At 41.7% G+C, this 5,905-nt stretch overlaps 1 long non-coding RNA gene across 1 annotated transcript; it reads right to left on the bottom strand.

The window, feature by feature from the left end:
• Nucleotides 1–930: 930 nt before the first annotated feature.
• Nucleotides 931–3,315, bottom strand: LOC123502679. Its single transcript, XR_006674192.1, has 3 exons — nucleotides 3,303–3,315; nucleotides 1,980–2,259; nucleotides 931–1,132 (listed from the first exon to the last, which is right to left on the bottom strand). It is a non-coding gene; the product is annotated as an uncharacterized LOC123502679 (long non-coding RNA).
• Between the last annotated feature and the right edge of the window lie 2,590 nt (nucleotides 3,316–5,905).

Below are 5,905 nucleotides of genomic sequence, written 5' to 3'. Positions count from 1 at the left end.
GTAGTAGTAGTAGTAGAAATATACCAGTAGTAGTAGTAGTAGTAGTAGTAGTAGTAGTAGTAGTAGTAGTAGCAATATACCACCACCAGCACCGATAGTAGTAGTAATATTAGCAGCAGCAGCAGCAGCAGTAGTAGTAGTAGTAGTAGTAGTAGTAGTAGTAGTAGTAGTAAATAGTAAACCACATATATTCACCTGGTAAATGGATGGTTGGTGTACATGTCGTGGTACTGGTCATCATCAAACACAAACACCTCACACCCAAGCATCGCCATGGCTATATCGAAGCTGAAGTCGTGACCGAGGCCGAATGAGTACACCAGACACGAAGCCCAGGTCGGAGCCACGCTGGGGTCCGAACATACCTTTCTGCGAGAGAGAGAGAGAGAGAGAGAGAGAGAGAGAGAGAGAGAGAGAGAGAGAGAGAGAGAGAGAGAGAGAGAGAGAGAATAAAAGGATAAATGATTAAAAAGTATCCTCCTCGTATTACCACTCCACCACCACCACCACCACCACCACCACCACTACTACTACTACTACTACTACTACTACTACTACTACTACTACTAATAATAATAATAATAATAATAATAATGATAATAATAATAATACTCACTTGTCTCCATCAGGAAGTCGTTGGCATGTTCTCCCTCCTTGCTTCAGAAATCTTGCACAGGATATCTCACCTCCTCCACCAACTCCAGCAGCTCCTTCACCAGAGCGAGGGTGGAGGAAGAGGAGGAGGGGGATGTGGAGATAGACAGAGGAGAAACAGATGAGAAAGAATAGGAGGATAAAGGAACAGAGGAGGAAATGGAGGAGAAAGAATGATTGGAGGAAGGAATAGAAGAGGAGGAAGAGGGTAAAGAAGAAGAACTGGAAGAGGAAGAAGACGAAAAAGAAATAGATATAGGGAGAGACGTAGAGTTTACACCCTCCTCCTCTTTCTCGTCCTCTCTTTTCTCCTTTTTCCTGCGTGAGTTCTGGATATGGAGGGACAAGGAGGAGGAGTATTTGAGGAGGGGTCTGGTTGGGGGGAGGGGGAGGAACTCATTTGCCGTCCCAAAGTTATACACAACCCTTCGAGGTTCTCTCAGAAACGCCCTATACTGGTGACTGGCTTCCTCTGAAACTGTAATAGTGAATAAAATGAATAAATAGAATAGACAGATGAATAAATGGATGAAAGTGGATAATACTAGATGCAATATATAAAAACTGCGGTGTATTGAAATGAATTGATGGATATATATATATATATATATATATATATATATATATATATATATATATATATATATATATATATATATATATATATATATATCAACGTTATATAACATATATATATATATATGAAATATATATATATATATATATATATATATATATATATATATATATATATATATATATATATATATATATATATATATATATATATATATGGACATTTCTCTCCTTTGGTGTTGCTCAAAAAAACACTGCCACACATACCCAAACACTTCTACACATACCCAGAACACTGCCACACATACGCAGAACACTGCCACACATACCCAAACACTGCTACATATACCCAGAACACTGCCACACATACCCAAACACTGCCACACATACCCAAACACTGCCGCACATACCCAAACACTGCCACACATACCCAAACATTGCTACACATACCCAAACACTGTCAGACATACCCAGAACACTGCCACACATACCCAAACACTGCCACACATACCCAAACACTGCCACACATACCCAAACACTGCTACACATACCCAAACACTGCTACACATACCCAAACACTGCCACACATACCCAAACACTGCTACACATACCCAAACACTGCCACACATACCTAGAACACTGCCACAACGTTATATAACACTAAAAACCACTAATATGAAGGTTAATAACAGGATAATGACACTAGGCTTCAAAATAAGGGTAATATAACAAAAGTTCCCTGTTCTAACCTTGCACCACGTATTCCTCCTCCGTCAGTAGTGAAGAGGTGACAGGAACAGTGGCAGCAGGAACAGTGGCAGCAGACGCGTTTTGGGTGACGCTGACAGTGACGGTGGTGAAGTATTGGGAGGCGAATAACACAAAGTACAGCAGACCACAGAGGCATAGTGTTGATGTTTTCAGTCTCTGCATTACTGAAAACTCTTCATAGGTTTTGTTATAATCTCTTGTTTTTCCTTCTTCTTGACTGAGCTACACTTTTTCCCCGTTATTTTAAGAGCATTTTTCCTTAAGAGTTCACACGTGTCAGTATGCGCGTGGTAATTGTTGTCGCTTGAAGTAACGGCTAGATTTTGGGGCCTCGCGGGAGATTCTACCAGGCCATTTTTCTTCTTTTTATTATTTTTTGTTTATTTTTTATGTGGGTCTTTTTAGTGTGGGTCTTTTTAAATGTGGGTCTTTTAAATGTGGGTCTTTTTAAATGTGGGTCTTTTAAATGTGGGTCTTTTTAATGTGAGTCCTTTTAGATGTGGATCTTTTTATGTAGTCCCTTTTTTGTTGTCTTTAGCTAGTTTCCCCTCTTGCATGAGAGAAAAAAAGCACCAGCAAAGCAAGACAGACACAAACGCTGGTGAAGTGGTCTACCCGCTAGGCACCAAATTCTTTACCCGATACTTCTCCGGGAGCGGATACCATTACAACCCACTTATTGACACGCGTGCACTCGTCTTTATTTACTTAATTTCCCGAACACTCTTCAAAACGCTACTTCTTTTTTATCTACTATTCAGTTTGTGTTCGAATCCGTCTGTTACGTTCAGTGGACAAACACAACATTCACACAATCTTGCACGGATGTCTGTTTGTGCGAGTGTATGTAATTCTGTGGGCACTTCACAGAACAATATTCAACACTTCCTTGCATTGCGCGTTAAGGTGCGTACACACTTGTCGCATTTCCATTTATCGTTTCACTGTTGCGTTTCACCCGGTGATACGCTGCGGTGCAACAGGGTATTGTGCCCACTTGTTGCGTATCCGAGTGTTGTATCATCGTTGTGTGGTACAACAGTATCACTCAGTTTTCTTCCTGACCGTAGCCATGAGTGCAAATGTGCAGTTTGCGCGGCCGCGTATAATTTCTATTCATAAACATCAAATCAGTAAAAAAAAAAAAAAAAAAAAAAAAACGGCGCTGGTGGGTGTCTAAACTCTCTCTCTCTCTCTCTCTATATATATATATATATATATATATATATATATATATATATATATATATATATATATATATATAAAAGACAATCACGATCAGTAAAAATGAGCTTCTGTACTCGTTACTCGGAGCCATCCACGACAGTACTGAGGTGACAGGTGAGCCAGGGTTGCCAGACTGCTTTTGCCAATCGCACCAGAACAGATAAACAAAACGTTCCAAATCTTAACAAAACGTACCAACATCTAAAATATACCCAATTATAAGGAACATGATTATTTTCTTATATCTTTGATTAAAGCTGCAAATCCTCTTCCATCCGTGTCTTATACACACACACACACACACACACACACACAATACGTAGTTTACTAGCTACAAATTATAAAAACACAAATAACTGGTCCTCAAATTTACGTTTCTAGAATTATTGCTTACAAAACTAGGCTTGCCCTTTTCATATGACCACGTAAACATAAGTAAAGGAAACATACTGAAGTGATCTTTATATATAAATAGATGTCATTAAAACTAGGTCATCCATTACACACACACACACACACACACACACACGTCAGTTCAGCTGATAGCAGTCACCATATCACACCACAGCACACCACGCCACACCACACCACCATCACAACACTACACACCACACCACAACACCGCGACCACCACACACCATAACATACCATACAACACAACACCATATCACCATCACAACCACCACCACCACACCACCACTACACACAACACTAAACCACATCACCATCACCGCCACCACTACCATCACGCACAGCTCACCACCCTCACCACCACCACCGCCACTACCAGCACCACACCACACCACCATCACCATCGCCACACCGCACAACACCACACCATCACTACCACTGCTACCATCACATCACCATATCAAACCTCACCACCACACCAACACCACCACCATAACACACCATCACCACTACCACTACCACCACCACTACTACTATTATCACACACCATACCACAAACCAACACTACCAACACACACCACCACTATCATCACACACCATACCACCACCACTACCACAAAATACACCACTACACACCACACCACACCACTACCATTACACAAAACACCATACCACACCACAACACCACCACCACCACCACCACCCGAGCTCACACCCTCACCAGTCTCGACCAACCACCACCCGGCTCTTGCCCCGCTTCCACCTTACCTCACCCAGTCCCGCCCCACTGGACCCCGCCGCCTCCCGCTACTACGGTAACTTTTCTTTAAACATATTTTGTGACTTTTCTCGGGTTTTGCATGTGTTTCTAAGTGTTTTCTGGACTCTGGGTGTAGGAGCAGGTAGAGGAGGAGGAGGTGGAGGGGAGAGGTGGAGTGTGGGAGAGAGGGTGGGGGAGGTGGAGTCACTCACCAAACGCGCCAAAAAAAAACATCTCCGTGTAAGAGTTAAAATCTTTCTCTTTTATTAATGGAGTTGGCATTGTTCTGATATCTGATTTGTTATTAGCAAAGTAAAGCAAGTTTGAAGCCACAATGGAATCCAGTCTAGCTGTGTTTTGGTTTGTCGAAAAAATAACATGAGTCACTGTAATATAATATAGCTTTTTTTTTTTTGTATTATCACGCCTAGGATTGTTTTGGGGCTTGATATAACACTAAAAAGATAAGAAAAACATGACCCAAGTAGCATATTCCATAAGATTTAGTCTAACTATTCGTATTTTCAAATTCAAAATTTTTAACGGTTCCAGAATAGAAAACGAAAATCTTTATACGACAAGTAATCTGTGTTTTCTTTATTTGGCTGGAAAGCGAAAATTTTTCGTATTCAGAAAATGTAACATAACGTAGTTTGGCTGAGCTTTCCATCTCGACATTATGATGTGTTTGTGACCCGTTAATTTGACATAAAGACTTTTCGTTGGACCGCGTTAAGTAAACAAACCACCCGGTAAGGATATTATATTTTGGTTATTAGTTAAATTATTTGTCGCTTCTAAAAGTGTAGTGTGTACCAGTCTGGGAGCCTTTTTTCTTGTGGCGACTTTTAAAATGAATTACGTACGTAAATATTGGGCCACAAGGGCACGTCAGCTGTGCCTTTCCCCCAGGTCAGTCCACCAATGTTAGCCTCCATTCCCCCCGTGTTTCCAGACCCAGAGAGTGAAGCAAAGCCAGAATCAACCACCAAAGTAGATAAATAGCCATTACTGTGTTAAATAAGGCGATGGTTATGTATACCCCCTGTTCAGACCGCCCGGCGACCACCATGTAACCCGGACCAGACCCCGCCCTACCAAGCCCCGTCCCTTCCCGTCTCCACTCCTCAACATTTTCATCAATTTGTAGTGTTTCCTGCTGTTGCCCATCACCAAAATAGATAAATACTCCATTACTGTGTTAAATATGGCGATGGTTATGTATACCCCAGTTCAGACCACCCTGCGCCGACCATGACCCAGAGCCCGCCCAAGCCACCCCCGTCCCTCCCCGTATCAACTCGTCAACATTTCCTTCAATGTTCAGTGTTTCTTGCTGTTGCCCGCCTAAAATGCATAAAGTGTAATAATAGGAGGAAGAAATGAGGAATGGAAGAGCGTGAGGGAGTGTAGTGGTGATAGTAGTAGTAGTAGTAGTAGTAGTAGTAATAGTAGTATCAGGGGCAGCAGCAGCAGCGGTGTTGATTATTATCATTATTGTGTGTG

The sequence above is a fragment of the Portunus trituberculatus genome, chromosome 12 (genome assembly GCF_017591435.1).
Source record: "Portunus trituberculatus isolate SZX2019 chromosome 12, ASM1759143v1, whole genome shotgun sequence".
NCBI lineage: Eukaryota > Metazoa > Arthropoda > Malacostraca > Decapoda > Portunidae > Portunus > Portunus trituberculatus.
The sequence above is the reverse complement of the archived record's forward strand: the minus strand, read 5'-3'. Positions and strand labels throughout refer to the sequence as shown.